Genomic DNA, 20,156 nt, shown 5'->3' with positions numbered 1-20,156 from the left:
TGGACGCGGTTGGTGCCTCCGGCGTGCTTGGATCGATGATGAGTCCTCCAATAACATTCCTTGGAAAAGCTGAACAAAATGAGTGAAAACCCACTACCGTCTCGCTCATCGTGACTGAGGTCCGGCACACGTTGGCAGAGGCAGAGGCAGAGGCAGAGGCAGAGGTGGCAGGGGCCAGGGATAGCCGCCGGGGCTTCCCATACTTGTCCTCCTCCTGGGCGAATTGCTAGGCCGGCCGATGCCCACAGCTGGGCCGTGGCCCCGTCCATGTGCGTGTGGCCGCTGGGTATTCTTGGCTGAGCCGAGTCAGGTGCTGGAAAGAGCCAGGCCTGTTGGGGCAGCACCGGTGTGAGGTGTCCAAGCGCCCTCCTTTAAAAGGTTGGGATGACTTGGAGGCACGAGGTTGCCTGTAGGCACGAGGTTGCCTAGCCCTGGCCCTCCCTTTCCTGATGGGACCAGTGGGTGAGGGTGTAGCATACCTTATCTCAGGGGGCAGCGGGGTGGAGTGGAGGACAGGAACAAGGCGGAAGTGGAATGTTGCAGCAGGCAGACCCCTGGCGATGAGTGCAGGGTGCGGGAAGCGAGGCCTGTGGCAATCTATCCTCCCTAGATGGCCCGTGCAAGGTCTCCGGGTGTGTGGCCGTAGCGCCCAGATGTGCGATTCTCCATTAGCTCTGAGTATATGGGGGATGCAGGAGAGTGTATCCTGAGCATTGAGGATTTTACTCAGCCTACAGGAAGCTGGCATGGGAGAGGAGAGCCCTGGCCCGGGGCCTTTGTTCTCATGGTTGCTTGTCATTTGTGTGCACTCTTCAGGACGAGGTGGCGGGCGAGGGAGGCGTGCCTGGTGGCTGCTTGGAGCGTGCCCACCTGTGCTGAGGCCGTGGGGTCCTGTTTTCTGGTTGGCATCCCCGTGTTCGAGACTGGGACCCAGGCCGGGGCGTGGCGAAGACGGTAAGCTTGGCTTGTCCACGTCCACGGTGCCAAGCCAGTTGTTGGAGGATAGGCAGGAATTGGCGTGGGCATACCGCCCCCTAAATGTGCTGGGTCGGGCCCCGGCCCGGCCAGGGGCGTGGACGCCGCTGGTGCGTCCGGCGTGCTTGGATCGATGATGAGTCCTCCAATAACATTCCTTGGAAAAGCTGAACAAAATGAGTGAAAACCCACTACCGTCTCGCTCATCGTGACTGAGGTCCGGCACACGTTGGCAGAGGCAGAGGCAGAGGCAGAGGCAGAGGTGGCAGGGGCCAGGGATAGCTGCCGGATCTTCCCATACTTGTCCTCCTCCTGGGCGAAGTCCTAGGCGCGGCCGGTGCCCACAGCTGGGTTTGTGGCCCCGTCCGTGTGCAAGGGGCCGCTGGGTATTCTTGGCTGAGCGGAACCGCATGCTCCGCAGAGCCAGGCCTGCTGGGGAACAACAGGTGTGAGGTGTCCAGGCGCCCTATTTGAAAGGTTGGGATAACCTGGAGGCATGAGGTTGTCTGGAGAGGGCTAGCCCTGGCCCTCCCTTTGTTAGAGGACCAGTGGGTGAGGGTGTAGCAGAGCTTCTCGCAGCGGGCAGCGGGGTGGAGTGTGGAGGGTGAAGGGGAGGACAGGTACAAGGCGGATGGGGACAATTGCAGCAGGCATACCCCTGGTGAAGCCTAGAAGGTGCGGAAAGCGAGGCCTGTAGCAAACTGTCCTCCCAAGATGGCGCGCCCAGGTTCCCCGTTGTGCGGAACTAGCCCCCAGGTGCGGGATTGTGGATGCGCTCCCTGTGGATTGGGGATGCAGGACAGTGTATGGTGAGGCTTGGGGAGTATACTCAGCCGACAGGAAGCTGGCATCGGACAGGAGAGCCCTGGCACCGGGCCGTTGTTCTCATGGTTGCTTGTCACTTGTGTACACTCTTCAGGACGAGGTGGCGGGCGAGGGAGGCGTTCCTGGTGGCTGAGTGGAGCGTGCCCACCTCTGCTGATGCCGTGGGGTCCTGTTTGGTGTTTGGCATCCCCGTGTTCGCGACTGGGACCCAGGCCGGAGCGTGGCGAAGACGGTAAGCTTGGCTTGTCCACCTCCCCCGTGCCGAGCCAGTTGTTGGGGGCGATGAGGGTTGGTGTGCAAATACCTTCCCCGTGACTGTGCTCGTTCGGGCCCCGGCCCGTCCCGGCCCGGGGCGTGGACGCGGTTGGTGCCTCCGGCGTGCTTGGATCGATGATGAGTCCTCCAATAACATTCCTTGGAAAAGCTGAACAAAATGAGTGAAAACCCACTACCGTCTCGCTCATCGTGACTGAGGTCCGGCACACGTTGGCAGAGGCAGAGGTGGCAGGGGCCAGGGATAGCCGCCGGGGCTTCCCATACTTGTCCTCCTCCTGGGCGAATTCCTAGGCCGGCCGATGCCCACAGCTGGGCCGTGGCCCCGTCCATGTGCGTGTGGCCGCTTAGTATTCTTGGCTGAGCCGAGTCAGGTGCTGGAAAGAGTCAGGCCTGTTGGGGCAGCACCGGTGTGAGGTGTCCTAGCGCCCTCCTTTAAAAGGTTGGGATGAGTTGGAGGCACGAGGTTGCCTGTAGGCACGAGGTTGCCTAGCCCTGGCCCTCCCTTTCCTGATGGGACCAGTGGGTGAGGGTGTAGCATACGTTATCTCAGGGGGCAGCGGGGTGGAGTGGAGGACAGGAACAAGGCGGAAGTGGAATGTTGCAGCAGGCAGACCCCTGGCGATGAGTGCAGGGTGCGGGAAGCGAGGCCTGTGGCAATCTATCCTCCCTAGATGGCCCGCGCAAGGTCTCCGGGTGTGTGGCCGTAGCGCCCAGATGTGCGATTCTCCATTAGCTCTGAGTATATGGGGGATGCAGGAGAGTGTATCCTGAGCATTGAGGATTTTACTCAGCCTACAGGAAGCTGGCATGGGAGAGGAGAGCCCTGGCCCGGGGCCTTTGTTCTCATGGTTGCTTGTCATTTGTGTGCACTCTTCAGGACGAGGTGGCGGGCGAGGGAGGCGTGCCTGGTGGCTGCTTGGAGCGTGCCCACCTGTGCTGAGGCCGTGGGGTCCTGTTTTCTGGTTGGCATCCCCGTGTTCGTGACTGGGACCCAGGCCGGGGCGTGGAGAAGACGGTAAGCTTGGCTTGTCCACGTCCACGGTGCCAAGCCAGTTGTTGGAGGATAGGCAGGAATTGGCGTGGCCATACCGCCCCCTAAATGTGCTGGGTCGGGCCCCGGCCCGGCCAGGGGCGTGGACGCCGCTGGTGCGTCCGGCATGCTTGGATCGATGATGAGTCCTCCAATAACATTCCTTGGAAAAGCTGAACAAAATGAGTGAAAACCCACTACCGTCTCGCTCATCGTGACTGAGGTCCGGCACACGTTGGCAGAGGCAGAGGCAGAGGCAGAGGCAGAGGTGGCAGGCTCCAGGGATAGCTGCCGGGGCTTCCCATACTTGTCCTCCTCCTGGGCGAAGTCCTAGGCGAGGCCGGTGCCCACAGCTGTGTTTGTGGCCCCGTCCGTGTGCAAGGGGCCGCTGGGTATTCTTGGGTGAGCGGAAGGAACCGCATGCTCCGCAGAGCCAGGCCTGCTGGGGAACAACAGGTGTGAGGTGTCCAGGCGCTCTATTTGAAAGGTTGGGATGACCTGGAGGCATGAGGTTGTCTGGAGAGGGCTAGCCCTGGCCCTCCCTTTGTTAGAGGACCAGTGGGTGAGGGTGTAGCAGAGCTTCTCGCAGCGGGCAGCGGGGTGGAGTGTGGAGGGTGAAGGGGAGGACAGGTACAAGGCGGATGGGGACAATTGCAGCAGGCATACCCCTGGTGAAGCCTAGAAGGTGCGGAAAGCGAGGCCTGTAGCAAACTGTCCTCCCAAGATGGCGCGCCCAGGTTCCCCGTTGTGCGGAACTAGCCCCCAGGTTCGGGATTGTGGATGCGCTCCCTGTGGATTGGGGATGCAGGACAGTGTATGGTGAGGCTTGGGGAGTATACTCAGCCGACAGGAAGCTGGCATCGGACAGGAGAGCCCTGGCACCGGGCCGTTGTTCTCATGGTTGCTTGTCACTTGTGTACACTCTTCAGGACGAGGTGGCGGGCGAGGGAGGCGTTCCTGGTGGCTGAGTGGAGCGTGCCCACCTCTGCTGATGCCGTGGGGTCCTGTTTGGTGTTTGGCATCCCCGTGTTCGCGACTGGGACCCAGGCCGGAGCGTGGCGAAGACGGTAAGCTTGGCTTGTCCACCTCCCCCGTGCCGAGCCAGTTGTTGGGGGCTATGAGGGTTGGTGTGCAAATACCTTCCCCGTGACTGTGCTCGTTCGGGCCCCGGCCCGTCCCGGCCCGGGGCGTGGACGCGGTTGGTGCCTCCGGCGTGCTTGGATCGATGATGAGTCCTCCAATAACATTCCTTGGAAAAGCTGAACAAAATGAGTGAAAACCCACTACCGTCTCGCTCATCGTGACTGAGGTCCGGCACACGTTGGCAGAGGCAGAGGCAGAGGCAGAGGCAGAGGCAGAGGCAGAGGTGGCAGGGGCCAGGGATAGCCGCCGGGGCTTCCCATTCTTGTCCTCCTCCTGGGCGCATTCCTAGGTCGGCCGATGCCCACAGCTGGGCCGTGGCCCCGTCCATGTGCGTGTGGCCGCTGGGTATTCTTGGCTGAGCCGAGTCAGGTGCTGGAAAGAGCCAGGCCTGCTGGGGCACCACCGGTGTGAGGTGTCCAAGCGCCCTCCTTTAAAAGGTTGGGATGAGTTGGAGGCACGAGGTTGCCTGTAGGCACGAGGTTGCCTAGCCCTGGCCCTCCCTTTCCTGATGGGACCAGTGGGTGAGGGTGTAGCATACGTTATCTCTGGGGGCAGCGGGGTGGAGTGGAGGACAGGAACAAGGCGGAAGTGGAATGTTGCAGCAGGCAGACCCCTGGCGATGAGTGCAGGGTGCGGGAAGCGAGGCCTGTGGCAATCTATCCTCCCTAGATGGCCCGCGCAAGGTCTCCGGGTGTGTGGCCGTAGCGCCCAGATGTGCGATTCTCCATTAGCTCTGAGTATATGGGGGATGCAGGAGAGTGTATCCTGAGCATTGAGGATTTTACTCAGCCTACAGGAAGCTGGCATGGGAGAGGAGAGCCCTGGCCCGGGGCCTTTGTTCTCATGGTTGCTTGTCATTTGTGTGCACTCTTCAGGACGAGGTGGCGGGCGAGGGAGGCGTGCCTGGTGGCTGCTTGGAGCGTGCCCACCTGTGCTGAGGCCGTGGGGTCCTGTTTTCTGGTTGGCATCCCCGTGTTCGTGACTGGGACCCAGGCCGGGGCGTGGCGAAGACGGTAAGCTTGGCTTGTCCACGTCCACGGTGCCAAGCCAGTTGTTGGACGATAGGCAGGAATTGGCGTGGGCATACCGCCCCCTAAATGTGCTGGGTCGGGCCCCGGCCCGGCCAGGGGCGTGGACGCCGCTGGTGTGTCCAGCGTGCTTGGATCGATGATGAGTCCTCCAATAACATTCCTTGGAAAAGCTGAACAAAATGAGTGAAAACCCACTACCGTCTTGCTCATCGTGACTGAGGTCCGGCACACGTTGGCAGAGGCAGAGGCAGAGGCAGAGGCAGAGGTGGCAGGGGCCAGGGATAGCTGCCGGGGCTTCCCATACTTGTCCTCCTCCTGGGCGAAGTCCTAGGCGCGGCCGGTGCCCACAGCTGGGTTTGTGGCCCCGTCCGTGTGGAAGCGGCCGCTGGGTATTCTTGGCTGAGCGGAACCGCATGCTCCGCAGAGCCAGGCCTGCTGGGGAACAACAGGTGTGAGGTGTCCAGGCGCCCTATTTGAAAGGTTGGGATGACCTGGAGGCATGAGGTTGTCTGGAGAGGGCTAGCCCTGGCCCTCCCTTTGTTAGAGGACCAGTGGGTGAGGGTGTAGCAGAGCTTCTCGCAGCGGGCAGCGGGGTGGAGTGTGGAGGGTGAAGGGGAGGACAGGTACAAGGCGGATGGGGACAATTGCAGCAGGCATACCCCTGGTGAAGCCTAGAAGGTGCGGAAAGCGAGGCCTGTAGCAAACTGTCCTCCCAAGATGGCGCGCCCAGGTTCCCCGTTGTGCGGAACTAGCCCCCAGGTGCGGGATTGTGGATGCGCTCCCTGTGGATTGGGGATGCAGGACAGTGTATGGTGAGGCTTGGGGAGTATACTCAGCCGACAGGAAGCTGGCATCGGACAGGAGAGCCCTGGCACCGGGCCGTTGTTCTCATGGTTGCTTGTCACTTGTGTACACTCTTCAGGACGCGGTGGCGGGCGAGGGAGGCGTTCCTGGTGGCTGAGTGGAGCGTGCCCACCTCTGCTGATGCCGTGGGGTCCTGTTTGGTGTTTGGCATCCCCGTGTTCGCGACTGGGACCCAGGCCGGAGCGTGGCGAAGACGGTAAGCTTGGCTTGTCCACCTCCCCCGTGCCGAGCCAGTTGTTGGGGGCGATGAGGGTTGGTGTGCAAATACCTTCCCCGTGACTGTGCTCGTTCGGGCCCCGGCCCGTCCCGGCCCGGGGCGTGGACGCGGTTGGTGCCTCCGGCGTGCTTGGATCGATGATGAGTCCTCCAATAACATTCCTTGGAAAAGCTGAACAAAATGAGTGAAAACCTACTACCGTCTCGCTCATCGTGACTGAGGTCCGGCACACGTTGGCAGAGGCAGAGGCAGAGGCAGAGGCAGAGGTGGTAGGGGCCAGGGATAGCTGCCGGATCTTCCCATACTTGTCCTCCTCCTGGGCGAAGTCCTAGGCGCGGCCGGTGCCCACAGCTGGGTTTGTGGCCCCGTCCGTGTGCAAGGGGCCGCTGGGTATTCTTGGCTGAGCGGAACTGCATGCACCGCAGAGCCAGGCCTGCTGGGGAACAACAGGTGTGAGGTGTCCAGGCGCTCTATTTGAAAGGTTGGGATGACCTGGAGGCATGAGGTTGTCTGGAGAGGGCTAGCCCTGGCCCTCCCTTTGTTAGAGGACCAGTGGGTGAGGGTGTAGCAGAGCTTCTCGCAGCGGGCAGCGGGGTGGAGTGTGGAGGGTGAAGGGGAGGACAGGTACAAGGCGGATGGGGACAATTGCAGCAGGCATACCCCTGGTGAAGCCTAGAAGGTGCGGAAAGCGAGGCCTGTAGCAAACTGTCCTCCCAAGATGGCGCGCCCAGGTTCCCCGTTGTGCGGAACTAGCCCCCAGGTTCGGGATTGTGGATGCGCTCCCTGTGGATTGGGGATGCAGGACAGTGTATGGTGAGGCTTGGGGAGTATACTCAGCCGACAGGAAGCTGGCATCGGACAGGAGAGCCCTGGCACCGGGCCGTTGTTCTCATGGTTGCTTGTCACTTGTGTACACTCTTCAGGACGAGGTGGCGGGCGAGGGAGGCGTTCCTGGTGGCTGAGTGGAGCGTGCCCACCTCTGCTGATGCCGTGGGGTCCTGTTTGGTGTTTGGCATCCCCGTGTTCGCGACTGGGACCCAGGCCGGAGCGTGGCGAAGACGGTAAGCTTGGCTTGTCCACCTCCCCCGTGCCGAGCCAGTTGTTGGGGGCTATGAGGGTTGGTGTGCAAATACCTTCCCCGTGACTGTGCTCGTTCGGGCCCCGGCCCGTCCCGGCCCGGGGCGTGGACGCGGTTGGTGCCTCCGGCGTGCTTGGATCGATGATGAGTCCTCCAATAACATTCCTTGGAAAACCTGAACAAAATGAGTGAAAACCCACTACCGTCTCGCTCATCGTGACTGAGGTCCGGCACACGTTGGCAGAGGCAGAGGTGGCAGGGGCCAGGGATAGCCGCCGGGGCTTCCCATACTTGTCCTCCTCCTGGGCGAATTCCTAGGCCGGCCGATGCCCACAGCTGGGCCGTGGCCCCGTCCATGTGCGTGTGGCCGCTTAGTATTCTTGGCTGAGCCGAGTCAGGTGCTGGAAAGAGTCAGGCCTGTTGGGGCAGCACCGGTGTGAGGTGTCCTAGCGCCCTCCTTTAAAAGGTTGGGATGAGTTGGAGGCACGAGGTTGCCTGTAGGCACGAGGTTGCCTAGCCCTGGCCCTCCCTTTCCTGATGGGACCAGTGGGTGAGGGTGTAGCATACGTTATCTCAGGGGGCAGCGGGGTGGAGTGGAGGACAGGAACAAGGCGGAAGTGGAATGTTGCAGCAGGCAGACCCCTGGCGATGAGTGCAGGGTGCGGGAAGCGAGGCCTGTGGCAATCTATCCTCCCTAGATGGCCTGCGCAAGGTCTCCGGGTGTGTGGCCGTAGCGCCCAGATGTGCGATTCTCCATTAGCTCTGAGTATATGGGGGATGCAGGAGAGTGTATCCTGAGCATTGAGGATTTTACTCAGCCTACAGGAAGCTGGCATGGGAGAGGAGAGCCCTGGCCCGGGGCCTTTGTTCTCATGGTTGCTTGTCATTTGTGTGCACTCTTCAGGACGAGGTGGCGGGCGAGGGAGGCGTGCCTGGTGGCTGCTTGGAGCGTGCCCACCTGTGCTGAGGCCGTGGGGTCCTGTTTTCTGGTTGGCATCCCCGTGTTCGTGACTGGGACCCAGGCCGGGGCGTGGCGAAGACGGTAAGCTTGGCTTGTCCACGTCCACGGTGCCAAGCCAGTTGTTGGAGGATAGGCAGGAATTGGCGTGGCCATACCGCCCCCTAAATGTGCTGGGTCGGGTCCCGGCCCGGCCAGGGGCGTGGACGCCGCTGGTGTGTCCGGCGTGGTTGTATCGATGATGAGTCCTCCAATAACATTCCTTGGAAAAGCTGAACAAAATGAGTGAAAACCCACTACCGTCTCGCTCATCGTGACTGAGGTCCGGCACACGTTGGCAGAGGCAGAGGCAGAGGCAGAGGCAGAGGTGGCAGGGGCCAGGGATAGCTGCCGGGGCTTCCCATACTTGTCCTCCTCCTGGGGAAGTCCTAGGCGAGGCCGGTGCCCACAGCTGGGTTTGTGGCCCCGTCCGTGTGCAAGGGGCCGCTGGGTATTCTTGGCTGAGCGGAACCGCATGCTCCGCAGAGCCAGGCCTGCTGGGGAACAACAGGTGTGAGGTGTCCAGGCGCCCTATTTGAAAGGATGGGATGACCTGGAGGCATGAGGTTGTCTGGAGAGGGCTAGCCCTGGCCCTCCCTTTGTTAGAGGACCAGTGGGTGAGGGTGTAGCAGAGCTTCTCGCAGCGGGCAGCGGGGTGGAGTGTGGAGGGTGAAGGGGAGGACAGGTACAAGGCGGATGGGGACAATTGCAGCAGGCATACCCCTGGTGAAGCCTAGAAGGTGCGGAAAGCGAGGCCTGTAGCAAACTGTCCTCCCAAGATGGCGCGCCCAGGTTCCCCGTTGTGCGGAACTAGCCCCCAGGTGCGGGATTGTGGATGCGCTCCCTGTGGATTGGGGATGCAGGACAGTGTATGGTGAGGCTTGGGGAGTATACTCAGCCGACAGGAAGCTGGCATCGGACAGGAGAGCCCTGGCACAGGGCCGTTGTTCTCATGGTTGCTTGTCACTTGTGTACACTCTTCAGGACGAGGTGGCGGGCGAGGGAGGCGTTCCTGGTGGCTGAGTGGAGCGTGCCCACCTCTGCTGATGCCGTGGGGTCCTGTTTGGTGTTTGGCATCCCCGTGTTCGCGACTGGGACCCAGGCCGGAGCGTGGCGAAGACGGTAAGCTTGGCTTGTCCACCTCCCCCGTGCCGAGCCAGTTGTTGGGGCTATGAGGGTTGGTGTGCAAATACCTTCCCCGTGACTGTGCTCGTTCGGGCCCCGGCCCGTCCCGGCCCGGGGCGTGGACGCGGTTGGTGCCTCCGGCGTGCTTGGATCGATGATGAGTCCTCCAATAACATTCCTTGGAAAAAGCTGAACAAAATGAGTGAAAACCCACTACCGTCTCGCTCATCGTGACTGAGGTCCGGCACACGTTGGCAGAGGCAGAGGTGGCAGGGGCCAGGGATAGCCGCCGGGGCTTCCCATACTTGTCCTCCTCCTGGGCGAATTCCTAGGCCGGCCGATGCCCACAGCTGGGCCGTGGCCCCGTCCATGTGCGTGTGGCCGCTTAGTATTCTTGGCTGAGCCGAGTCAGGTGCTGGAAAGAGTCAGGCCTGTTGGGGCAGCACCGGTGTGAGGTGTCCTAGCGCCCTCCTTTAAAAGGTTGGGATGAGTTGGAGGCACGAGGTTGCCTGTAGGCACGAGGTTGCCTAGCCCTGGCCCTCCCTTTCCTGATGGGACCAGTGGGTGAGGGTGTAGCATACGTTATCTCAGGGGGCAGCGGGGTGGAGTGGAGGACAGGAACAAGGCGGAAGTGGAATGTTGCAGCAGGCAGACCCCTGGCGATGAGTGCAGGGTGCGGGAAGCGAGGCCTGTGGCAATCTATCCTCCCTAGATGGCCCGCGCAAGGTCTCCGGGTGTGTGGCCGTAGCGCCCAGATGTGCGATTCTCCATTAGCTCTGAGTATATGGGGGATGCAGGAGAGTGTATCCTGAGCATTGAGGATTTTACTCAGCCTACAGGAAGCTGGCATGGGAGAGGAGAGCCCTGGCCCGGGGCCTTTGTTCTCATGGTTGCTTGTCATTTGTGTGCACTCTTCAGGACGAGGTGGCGGGCGAGGGAGGCGTGCCTGGTGGCTGCTTGGAGCGTGCCCACCTGTGCTGAGGCCGTGGGGTCCTGTTTTCTGGTTGGCATCCCCGTGTTCGTGACTGGGACCCAGGCCGGGGTGTGGCGAAGACGGTAAGCTTGGCTTGTCCACGTCCACGGTGCCAAGCCAGTTGTTGGAGGATAGGCAGGAATTGGCGTGGCCATACCGCCCCCTAAATGTGCTGGGTCGGGTCCCGGCCCGGCCAGGGGCGTGGACGCCGCTGGTGTGTCCGGCGTGGTTGGATCGATGATGAGTCCTCCAATAACATTCCTTGGAAAAGCTGAACAAAATGAGTGAAAACCCACTACCGTCTCGCTCATCGTGACTGAGGTCCGGCACACGTTGGCAGAGGCAGAGGCAGAGGCAGAGGCAGAGGTGGCAGGGGCCAGGGATAGCTGCCGGGGCTTCCCATACTTGTCCTCCTCCTGGGGAAGTCCTAGGCGAGGCCGGTGCCCACAGCTGGGTTTGTGGCCCCGTCCGTGTGCAAGGGGCCGCTGGGTATTCTTGGCTGAGCGGAACCGCATGCTCCGCAGAGCCAGGCCTGCTGGGGAACAACAGGTGTGAGGTGTCCAGGCGCCCTATTTGAAAGGATGGGATGACCTGGAGGCATGAGGTTGTCTGGAGAGGGCTAGCCCTGGCCCTCCCTTTGTTAGAGGACCAGTGGGTGAGGGTGTAGCAGAGCTTCTCGCAGCGGGCAGCGGGGTGGAGTGTGGAGGGTGAAGGGGAGGACAGGTACAAGGCGGATGGGGACAATTGCAGCAGGCATACCCCTGGTGAAGCCTAGAAGGTGCGGAAAGCGAGGCCTGTAGCAAACTGTCCTCCCAAGATGGCGCGCCCAGGTTCCCCGTTGTGCGGAACTAGCCCCCAGGTGCGGGATTGTGGATGCGCTCCCTGTGGATTGGGGATGCAGGACAGTGTATGGTGAGGCTTGGGGAGTATACTCAGCCGACAGGAAGCTGGCATCGGACAGGAGAGCCCTGGCACCGGGCCGTTGTTCTCATGGTTGCTTGTCACTTGTGTACACTCTTCAGGACGAGGTGGCGGGTGAGGGAGGCGTTCCTGGTGGCTGAGTGGAGCGTGCCCACCTCTGCTGATGCCGTGGGGTCCTGTTTGGTGTTTGGCATCCCCGTGTTCGCGACTGGGACCCAGGCCGGAGCGTGGCGAAGACGGTAAGCTTGGCTTGTCCACCTCCCCCGTGCCGAGCCAGTTGTTGGGGGCGATGAGGGTTGGTGTGCAAATACCTTCCCCGTGACTGTGCTCGTTCGGGCCCCGGCCCGTCCCGGCCCGGGGCGTGGACGCGGTTGGTGCCTCCGGCGTGCTTGGATCGATGATGAGTCCTCCAATAACATTCCTTGGAAAAGCTGAACAAAATGAGTGAAAACCCACTACCGTCTCGCTCATCGTGACTGAGGTCCGGCACACGTTGGCAGAGGCAGAGGCAGAGGCAGAGGCAGAGGCAGAGGCAGAGGTGGCAGGGGCCAGGGATAGCCGCCGGGGCTTCCCATACTTGTCCTCCTCCTGGGCGAATTGCTAGGCCGGCCGATGCCCACAGCTGGGCCGTGGCCCCGTCCATGTGCGTGTGGCCGCTGGGTATTCTTGGCTGAGCCGAGTCAGGTGCTGGAAAGAGCCAGGCCTGTTGGGGCAGCACCGGTGTGAGGTGTCCAAGCGCCCTCCTTTAAAAGGTTGGGATGACTTGGAGGCACGAGGTTGCCTGTAGGCACGAGGTTGCCTAGCCCTGGCCCTCCCTTTCCTGATGGGACCAGTGGGTGAGGGTGTAGCATACCTTATCTCAGGGGGCAGCGGGGTGGAGTGGAGGACAGGAACAAGGCGGAAGTGGAATGTTGCAGCAGGCAGACCCCTGGCGATGAGTGCAGGGTGCGGGAAGCGAGGCCTGTGGCAATCTATCCTCCCTAGATGGCCCGTGCAAGGTCTCCGGGTGTGTGGCCGTAGCGCCCAGATGTGCGATTCTCCATTAGCTCTGAGTATATGGGGGATGCAGGAGAGTGTATCCTGAGCATTGAGGATTTTACTCAGCCTACAGGAAGCTGGCATGGGAGAGGAGAGCCCTGGCCCGGGGCCTTTGTTCTCATGGTTGCTTGTCATTTGTGTGCACTCTTCAGGACGAGGTGGCGGGCGAGGGAGGCGTGCCTGGTGGCTGCTTGGAGCGTGCCCACCTGTGCTGAGGCCGTGGGGTCCTGTTTTCTGGTTGGCATCCCCGTTTTGGAGACTGGGACCCAGGCCGGGGCGTGGCGAAGACGGTAAGCTTGGCTTGTCCACGTCCACGGTGCCAAGCCAGTTGTTGGAGGATAGGCAGGAATTGGCGTGGGCATACCGCCCCCTAAATGTGCTGGGTCGGGCCCCGGCCCGGCCAGGGGCGTGGACGCCGCTGGTGCGTCCGGCGTGCTTGGATCGATGATGAGTCCTCCAATAACATTCCTTGGAAAAGCTGAACAAAATGAGTGAAAACCCACTACCGTCTCGCTCATCGTGACTGAGGTCCGGCACACGTTGGCAGAGGCAGAGGCAGAGGCAGAGGCAGAGGTGGCAGGGGCCAGGGATAGCTGCCGGATCTTCCCATACTTGTCCTCCTCCTGGGCGAAGTCCTAGGCGCGGCCGGTGCCCACAGCTGGGTTTGTGGCCCCGTCCGTGTGCAAGGGGCCGCTGGGTATTCTTGGCTGAGCGGAACCGCATGCTCCGCAGAGCCAGGCCTGCTGGGGAACAACAGGTGTGAGGTGTCCAGGCGCCCTATTTGAAAGGTTGGGATAACCTGGAGGCATGAGGTTGTCTGGAGAGGGCTAGCCCTGGCCCTCCCTTTGTTAGAGGACCAGTGGGTGAGGGTGTAGCAGAGCTTCTCGCAGCGGGCAGCGGGGTGGAGTGTGGAGGGTGAAGGGGAGGACAGGTACAAGGCGGATGGGGACAATTGCAGCAGGCATACCCCTGGTGAAGCCTAGAAGGTGCGGAAAGCGAGGCCTGTAGCAAACTGTCCTCCCAAGATGGCGCGCCCAGGTTCCCCGTTGTGCGGAACTAGCCCCCAGGTGCGGGATTGTGGATGCGCTCCCTGTGGATTGGGGATGCAGGACAGTGTATGGTGAGGCTTGGGGAGTATACTCAGCCGACAGGAAGCTGGCATCGGACAGGAGAGCCCTGGCACCGGGCCGTTGTTCTCATGGTTGCTTGTCACTTGTGTACACTCTTCAGGACGAGGTGGCGGGCGAGGGAGGCGTTCCTGGTGGCTGAGTGGAGCGTGCCCACCTCTGCTGATGCCGTGGGGTCCTGTTTGGTGTTTGGCATCCCCGTGTTCGCGACTGGGACCCAGGCCGGAGCGTGGCGAAGACGGTAAGCTTGGCTTGTCCACCTCCCCCGTGCCGAGCCAGTTGTTGGGGGCTATGAGGGTTGGTGTGCAAATACCTTCCCCGTGACTGTGCTCGTTCGGGCCCCGGCCCGTCCCGGCCCGGGGCGTGGACGCGGTTGGTGCCTCCGGCGTGCTTGGATCGATGATGAGTCCTCCAATAACATTCCTTGGAAAAGCTGAACAAAATGAGTGAAAACCCACTACCGTCTCGCTCATCGTGACTGAGGTCCGGCACACGTTGGCAGAGGCAGAGGCAGAGGCAGAGGCAGAGGCAGAGGCAGAGGCAGAGGTGGCAGGGGCCAGGGATAGCCGCCGGGGCTTCCCATTCTTGTCCTCCTCCTGGGCGCATTCCTAGGCCAGCCGATGCCCACAGCTGGGCCGTGGCCCCGTCCATGTGCGTGTGGCCGCTGGGTATTCTTGGCTGAGCCGAGTCAGGTGCTGGAAAGAGCCAGGCCTGCTGGGGCACCACGGTGTGAGGTGTCCAAGCGCCCTCCTTTAAAAGGTTGGGATGAGTTGGAGGCACGAGGTTGCCTGTAGGCACGAGGTTGCCTAGCCCTGGCCCTCCCTTTCCTGATGGGACCAGTGGGTGAGGGTGTAGCATACGTTATCTCAGGGGGCAGCGGGGTGGAGTGGAGGACAGGAACAAGGCGGAAGTGGAATGTTGCAGCAGGCAGACCCCTGGCGATGAGTGCAGGGTGCGGGAAGCGAGGCCTGTGGCAATCTATCCTCCCTAGATGGCCCGCGCAAGGTCTCCGGGTGTGTGGCCGTAGCGCCCAGATGTGCGATTCTCCATTAGCTCTGAGTATATGGGGGATGCAGGAGAGTGTATCCTGAGCATTGAGGATTTTACTCAGCCTACAGGAAGCTGGCATGGGAGAGGAGAGCCCTGGCCCGGGGCCTTTGTTCTCATGGTTGCTTGTCATTTGTGTGCACTCTTCAGGATGAGGTGGCGGGCGAGGGAGGCGTGCCTGGTGGCTGCTTGGAGCGTGCCCACCTGTGCTGAGGCCGTGGGGTCCTGTTTTCTGGTTGGCATCCCCGTGTTCGTGACTGGGACCCAGGCCGGGGCGTGGCGAAGACGGTAAGCTTGGCTTGTCCACGTCCACGGTGCCAAGCCAGTTGTTGGACGATAGGCAGGAATTGGCGTGGGCATACCGCCCCCTAAATGTGCTGGGTCGGGCCCCGGCCCGGCCAGGGGCGTGGACGCCGCTGGTGTGTCCAGCGTGCTTGGATCGATGATGAGTCCTCCAATAACATTCCTTGGAAAAGCTGAACAAAATGAGTGAAAACCCACTACCGTCTCGCTCATCGTGACTGAGGTCCGGCACACGTTGGCAGAGGCAGAGGCAGAGGCAGAGGTGGCAGGGGCCAGGGATAGCTGCCGGGGCTTCCCATACTTGTCCTCCTCCTGGGCGAAGTCCTAGGCGCGGCCGGTGCCCACAGCTGGGTTTGTGGCCCCGTCCGTGTGGAAGGGGCCGCTGGGTATTCTTGGCTGAGCGGAACCGCATGCTCCGCAGAGCCAGGCCTGCTGGGGAACAACAGGTGTGAGGTGTCCAGGCGCCCTATTTGAAAGGTTGGGATGACCTGGAGGCATGAGGTTGTCTGGAGAGGGCTAGCCCTGGCCCTCCCTTTGTTAGAGGACCAGTGGGTGAGGGTGTAGCAGAGCTTCTCGCAGCGGGCAGCGGGGTGGAGTGTGGAGGGTGAAGGGGAGGACAGGTACAAGGCGGATGGGGACAATTGCAGCAGGCATACCCCTGGTGAAGCCTAGAAGGTGCGGAAAGCGAGGCCTGTAGCAAACTGTCCTCCCAAGATGGCGCGCCCAGGTTCCCCGTTGTGCGGAACTAGCCCCCAGGTGCGGGATTGTGGATGCGCTCCCTGTGGATTGGGGATGCAGGACAGTGTATGGTGAGGCTTGGGGAGTATACTCAGCCGACAGGAAGCTGGCATCGGACAGGAGAGCCCTGGCACCGGGCCGTTGTTCTCATGGTTGCTTGTCACTTGTGTACACTCTTCAGGACGAGGTGGCGGGCGAGGGAGGCGTTCCTGGTGGCTGAGTGGAGCGTGCCCACCTCTGCTGATGCCGTGGGGTCCTGTTTGGTGTTTGGCATCCCCGTGTTCGCGACTGGGACCCAGGCCGGAGCGTGGCGAAGACGGTAAGCTTGGCTTGTCCACCTCCCCCGTGCCGAGCCAGTTGTTGGGGGCGATGAGGGTTGGTGTGCAAATACCTTCCCCGTGACTGTGCTCGTTCGGGCCCCGGCCCGTCCCGGCCCGGGCGTGGACGCGGTTGGTGCCTCCGGCGTGCTTGGATCGATGATGAGTCCTCCAATAACATTCCTTGGAAAAGCTGAACAAAATGAGTGAAAACCCACTACCGTCTCGCTCATCGTGACTGAGGTCCGGCACACGTTGGCAGAGGCAGAGGCAGAGGCAGAGGCAGAGGCAGAGGTGGCAGGGGCCAGGGATAGCCGCCGGGGCTTCCCATACTTGTCCTCCTCCTGGGCGAATTGCTAGGCCGGCCGATGCCCACAGCTGGGCCGTGGCCCCGTCCATGTGCGTGTGGCCGCTGGGTATTCTTGGCTGAGCCGAGTCAGGTGCTGGAAAGAGCCAGGCCTGTTGGGGCAGCACCGGTGTGAGGTGTCCAAGCGCCCTCCTTTAAAAGGTTGGGATGACTTGGAGGCACGAGGTTGCCTGTAGGCACGAGGTTGCCTAGCCCTGGCCCTCCCTTTCCTGATGGGACCAGTGGGTGAGGGTGTAGCATACCTTATCTCAGGGGGCAGCGGGGTGGAGTGGAGGACAGGAACAAGGCGGAAGTGGAATGTTGCAGCAGGCAGACCCCTGGCGATGAGTGCAGGGTGCGGGAAGCGAGGCCTGTGGCAATCTATCCTCCCTAGATGGCCCGCGCAAGGTCTCCGGGTGTGTGGCCGTAGCGCCCAGATGTGCGATTCTCCATTAGCTCTGAGTATATGGGGGATGCAGGAGAGTGTATCCTGAGCATTGAGGATTTTACTCAGCCTACAGGAAGCTGGCATGGGAGAGGAGAGCCCTGGCCCGGGGCCTTTGTTCTCATGGTTGCTTGTCATTTGTGTGCACTCTTCAGGACGAGGTGGCGGGCGAGGGAGGCGTGCCTGGTGGCTGCTTGGAGCGTGCCCACCTGTGCTGAGGCCGTGGGGTCCTGTTTTCTGGTTGGCATCCCCGTGTTGGAGACTGGGACCCAGGCCGGGGCGTGGCGAAGACGGTAAGCTTGGCTTGTCCACGTCCACGGTGCCAAGCCAGTTGTTGGAGGATAGGCAGGAATTGGCGTGGGCATACCGCCCCCTAAATGTGCTGGGTCGGGCCCCGGCCCGGCCAGGGGCGTGGACGCCGCTGGTGCGTCCGGCGTGCTTGGATCGATGATGAGTCCTCCAATAACATTCCTTGGAAAAGCTGAACAAAATGAGTGAAAACCCACTACCGTCTCGCTCATCGTGACTGAGGTCCGGCACACGTTGGCAGAGGCAGAGGCAGAGGCAGAGGCAGAGGTGGCAGGGGCCAGGGATAGCTGCCGGATCTTCCCATACTTGTCCTCCTCCTGGGCGAAGTCCTAGGCGCGGCCGGTGCCCACAGCTGGGTTTGTGGCCCCGTCCGTGTGCAAGGGGCCGCTGGGTATTCTTGGCTGAGCGGAACCGCATGCTCCGCAGAGCCAGGCCTGCTGGGGAACAACAGGTGTGAGGTGTCCAGGCGCCCTATTTGAAAGGTTGGGATAACCTGGAGGCATGAGGTTGTCTGGAGAGGGCTAGCCCTGGCCCTCCCTTTGTTAGAGGACCAGTGGGTGAGGGTGTAGCAGAGCTTCTCGCAGCGGGCAGCGGGGTGGAGTGTGGAGGGTGAAGGGGAGGACAGGTACAAGGCGGATGGGGACAATTGCAGCAGGCATACCCCTGGTGAAGCCTAGAAGGTGCGGAAAGCGAGGCCTGTAGCAAACTGTCCTCCCAAGATGGCGCGCCCAGGTTCCCCGTTGTGCGGAACTAGCCCCCAGGTGCGGGATTGTGGATGCGCTCCCTGTGGATTGGGGATGCAGGACAGTGTATGGTGAGGCTTGGGGAGTATACTCAGCCGACAGGAAGCTGGCATCGGACAGGAGAGCCCTGGCACCGGGCCGTTGTTCTCATGGTTGCTTGTCACTTGTGTACACTCTTCAGGACGAGGTGGCGGGCGAGGGAGGCGTTCCTGGTGGCTGAGTGGAGCGTGCCCACCTCTGCTGATGCCGTGGGGTCCTGTTTGGTGTTTGGCATCCCCGTGTTCGCGACTGGGACCCAGGCCGGAGCGTGGCGAAGACGGTAAGCTTGGCTTGTCCACCTCCCCCGTGCCGAGCCAGTTGTTGGGGGCTATGAGGGTTGGTGTGCAAATACCTTCCCCGTGACTGTGCTCGTTCGGGCCCCGGCCCGTCCCGGCCCGGGGCGTGGACGCGGTTGGTGCCTCCGGCGTGCTTGGATCGATGATGAGTCCTCCAATAACATTCCTTGGAAAAGCTGAACAAAATGAGTGAAAACCCACTACCGTCTCGCTCATCGTGACTGAGGTCCGGCACACGTTGGCAGAGGCAGAGGCAGAGGCAGAGGCAGAGGCAGAGGCAGAGGCAGAGGTGGCAGGGGCCAGGGATAGCCGCCGGGGCTTCCCATTCTTGTCCTCCTCCTGGGCGCATTCCTAGGCCAGCCGATGCCCACAGCTGGGCCGTGGCCCCGTCCATGTGCGTGTGGCCGCTGGGTATTCTTGGCTGAGCCGAGTCAGGTGCTGGAAAGAGCCAGGCCTGCTGGGGCACCACGGTGTGAGGTGTCCAAGCGCCCTCCTTTAAAAGGTTGGGATGAGTTGGAGGCACGAGGTTGCCTGTAGGCACGAGGTTGCCTAGCCCTGGCCCTCCCTTTCCTGATGGGACCAGTGGGTGAGGGTGTAGCATACGTTATCTCAGGGGGCAGCGGGGTGGAGTGGAGGACAGGAACAAGGCGGAAGTGGAATGTTGCAGCAGGCAGACCCCTGGCGATGAGTGCAGGGTGCGGGAAGCGAGGCCTGTGGCAATCTATCCTCCCTAGATGGCCCGCGCAAGGTCTCCGGGTGTGTGGCCGTAGCGCCCAGATGTGCGATTCTCCATTAGCTCTGAGTATATGGGGGATGCAGGAGAGTGTATCCTGAGCATTGAGGATTTTACTCAGCCTACAGGAAGCTGGCATGGGAGAGGAGAGCCCTGGCCCGGGGCCTTTGTTCTCATGGTTGCTTGTCATTTGTGTGCACTCTTCAGGACGAGGTGGCGGGCGAGGGAGGCGTGCCTGGTGGCTGCTTGGAGCGTGCCCACCTGTGCTGAGGCCGTGGGGTCCTGTTTTCTGGTTGGCATCCCCGTGTTCTTGACTGGGACCCAGGCCGGGGCGTGGCGAAGACGGTAAGCTTGGCTTGTCCACGTCCACGGTGCCAAGCCAGTTGTTGGACGATAGGCAGGAATTGGCGTGGGCATACCGCCCCCTAAATGTGCTGGGTCGGGCCCCGGCCCGGCCAGGGGCGTGGACGCCGCTGGTGTGTCCAGCGTGCTTGGATCGATGATGAGTCCTCCAATAACATTCCTTGGAAAAGCTGAACAAAATGAGTGAAAACCCACTACCGTCTCGCTCATCGTGACTGAGGTCCGGCACACGTGGCAGAGGCAGAGGCAGAGGCAGAGGTGGCAGGGGCCAGGGATAGCTGCCGGGGCTTCCCATACTTGTCCTCCTCCTGGGCGAAGTCCTAGGCGCGGCCGGTGCCCACAGCTGGGTTTGTGGCCCCGTCCGTGTGGAAGCGGCCGCTGGGTATTCTTGGCTGAGCGGAACCGCATGCTCCGCAGAGCCAGGCCTGCTGGGGAACAACAGGTGTGAGGTGTCCAGGCGCCCTATTTGAAAGGTTGGGATGACCTGGAGGCATGAGGTTGTCTGGAGAGGGCTAGCCCTGGCCCTCCCTTTGTTAGAGGACCAGTGGGTGAGGGTGTAGCAGAGCTTCTCGCAGCGGGCAGCGGGGTGGAGTGTGGAGGGTGAAGGGGAGGACAGGTACAAGGCGGATGGGGACAATTGCAGCAGGCATACCCCTGGTGAAGCCTAGAAGGTGCGGAAAGCGAGGCCTGTAGCAAACTGTCCTCCCAAGATGGCGCGCCCAGGTTCCCCGTTGTGCGGAACTAGCCCCCAGGTGCGGGATTGTGGATGCGCTCCCTGTGGATTGGGGATGCAGGACAGTGTATGGTGAGGCTTGGGGAGTATACTCAGCCGACAGGAAGCTGGCATCGGACAGGAG

The 20,156-nt window shown here is 61.9% G+C and overlaps 19 non-coding genes across 19 annotated transcripts; all 19 read left to right on the top strand.

Moving 5' to 3' along the window:
- The first annotated feature begins 29 nt into the window (after positions 1 to 29).
- Positions 30 to 123, top strand: LOC144253211 (small nucleolar RNA SNORD116). Its single transcript, XR_013343206.1, has one exon. It is a non-coding gene; the product is annotated as a small nucleolar RNA SNORD116 (small nucleolar RNA).
- A 979-nt stretch (positions 124 to 1,102) lies between these two features.
- LOC144253210 (small nucleolar RNA SNORD116) lies at positions 1,103 to 1,196 on the top strand. The gene has a single exon (XR_013343205.1). It is a non-coding gene; the product is annotated as a small nucleolar RNA SNORD116 (small nucleolar RNA).
- A 988-nt stretch (positions 1,197 to 2,184) lies between these two features.
- LOC144253209 (small nucleolar RNA SNORD116) lies at positions 2,185 to 2,278 on the top strand. The gene has a single exon (XR_013343204.1). It is a non-coding gene; the product is annotated as a small nucleolar RNA SNORD116 (small nucleolar RNA).
- Positions 2,279 to 3,239: 961 nt separating this feature from the next.
- Positions 3,240 to 3,333, top strand: LOC144253208 (small nucleolar RNA SNORD116). The gene has a single exon (XR_013343203.1). It is a non-coding gene; the product is annotated as a small nucleolar RNA SNORD116 (small nucleolar RNA).
- Positions 3,334 to 4,325: 992 nt separating this feature from the next.
- LOC144253207 (small nucleolar RNA SNORD116) lies at positions 4,326 to 4,419 on the top strand. Its single transcript, XR_013343202.1, has one exon. It is a non-coding gene; the product is annotated as a small nucleolar RNA SNORD116 (small nucleolar RNA).
- Positions 4,420 to 5,410: 991 nt separating this feature from the next.
- On the top strand, positions 5,411 to 5,504 carry LOC144253179 (small nucleolar RNA SNORD116). Its single transcript, XR_013343174.1, has one exon. It is a non-coding gene; the product is annotated as a small nucleolar RNA SNORD116 (small nucleolar RNA).
- Positions 5,505 to 6,492: 988 nt separating this feature from the next.
- On the top strand, positions 6,493 to 6,586 carry LOC144253198 (small nucleolar RNA SNORD116). The gene has a single exon (XR_013343193.1). It is a non-coding gene; the product is annotated as a small nucleolar RNA SNORD116 (small nucleolar RNA).
- A 988-nt stretch (positions 6,587 to 7,574) lies between these two features.
- Positions 7,575 to 7,668, top strand: LOC144253201 (small nucleolar RNA SNORD116). Its single transcript, XR_013343196.1, has one exon. It is a non-coding gene; the product is annotated as a small nucleolar RNA SNORD116 (small nucleolar RNA).
- A 961-nt stretch (positions 7,669 to 8,629) lies between these two features.
- On the top strand, positions 8,630 to 8,723 carry LOC144253203 (small nucleolar RNA SNORD116). Its single transcript, XR_013343198.1, has one exon. It is a non-coding gene; the product is annotated as a small nucleolar RNA SNORD116 (small nucleolar RNA).
- Positions 8,724 to 9,709: 986 nt separating this feature from the next.
- On the top strand, positions 9,710 to 9,804 carry LOC144253199 (small nucleolar RNA SNORD116). Its single transcript, XR_013343194.1, has one exon. It is a non-coding gene; the product is annotated as a small nucleolar RNA SNORD116 (small nucleolar RNA).
- Positions 9,805 to 10,765: 961 nt separating this feature from the next.
- Positions 10,766 to 10,859, top strand: LOC144253206 (small nucleolar RNA SNORD116). The gene has a single exon (XR_013343201.1). It is a non-coding gene; the product is annotated as a small nucleolar RNA SNORD116 (small nucleolar RNA).
- Positions 10,860 to 11,846: 987 nt separating this feature from the next.
- On the top strand, positions 11,847 to 11,940 carry LOC144253205 (small nucleolar RNA SNORD116). Its single transcript, XR_013343200.1, has one exon. It is a non-coding gene; the product is annotated as a small nucleolar RNA SNORD116 (small nucleolar RNA).
- A 991-nt stretch (positions 11,941 to 12,931) lies between these two features.
- LOC144253204 (small nucleolar RNA SNORD116) lies at positions 12,932 to 13,025 on the top strand. The gene has a single exon (XR_013343199.1). It is a non-coding gene; the product is annotated as a small nucleolar RNA SNORD116 (small nucleolar RNA).
- Positions 13,026 to 14,013: 988 nt separating this feature from the next.
- Positions 14,014 to 14,107, top strand: LOC144253196 (small nucleolar RNA SNORD116). The gene has a single exon (XR_013343191.1). It is a non-coding gene; the product is annotated as a small nucleolar RNA SNORD116 (small nucleolar RNA).
- Positions 14,108 to 15,103: 996 nt separating this feature from the next.
- LOC144253185 (small nucleolar RNA SNORD116) lies at positions 15,104 to 15,197 on the top strand. The gene has a single exon (XR_013343180.1). It is a non-coding gene; the product is annotated as a small nucleolar RNA SNORD116 (small nucleolar RNA).
- A 981-nt stretch (positions 15,198 to 16,178) lies between these two features.
- LOC144253245 (small nucleolar RNA SNORD116) lies at positions 16,179 to 16,272 on the top strand. Its single transcript, XR_013343240.1, has one exon. It is a non-coding gene; the product is annotated as a small nucleolar RNA SNORD116 (small nucleolar RNA).
- A 985-nt stretch (positions 16,273 to 17,257) lies between these two features.
- Positions 17,258 to 17,351, top strand: LOC144253234 (small nucleolar RNA SNORD116). The gene has a single exon (XR_013343229.1). It is a non-coding gene; the product is annotated as a small nucleolar RNA SNORD116 (small nucleolar RNA).
- A 988-nt stretch (positions 17,352 to 18,339) lies between these two features.
- Positions 18,340 to 18,433, top strand: LOC144253223 (small nucleolar RNA SNORD116). Its single transcript, XR_013343218.1, has one exon. It is a non-coding gene; the product is annotated as a small nucleolar RNA SNORD116 (small nucleolar RNA).
- Positions 18,434 to 19,429: 996 nt separating this feature from the next.
- LOC144253212 (small nucleolar RNA SNORD116) lies at positions 19,430 to 19,523 on the top strand. The gene has a single exon (XR_013343207.1). It is a non-coding gene; the product is annotated as a small nucleolar RNA SNORD116 (small nucleolar RNA).
- The last annotated feature ends 633 nt before the right edge of the window (positions 19,524 to 20,156 follow it).

This window comes from Urocitellus parryii, unplaced genomic scaffold (genome assembly GCF_045843805.1).
Source record: "Urocitellus parryii isolate mUroPar1 unplaced genomic scaffold, mUroPar1.hap1 Scaffold_999, whole genome shotgun sequence".
In the NCBI taxonomy this organism is placed as follows: Eukaryota; Metazoa; Chordata; class Mammalia; order Rodentia; family Sciuridae; genus Urocitellus; species Urocitellus parryii.
Note: the sequence above shows the minus strand (reverse complement) of the source record. Positions and strands in the feature narration are given on the sequence as shown.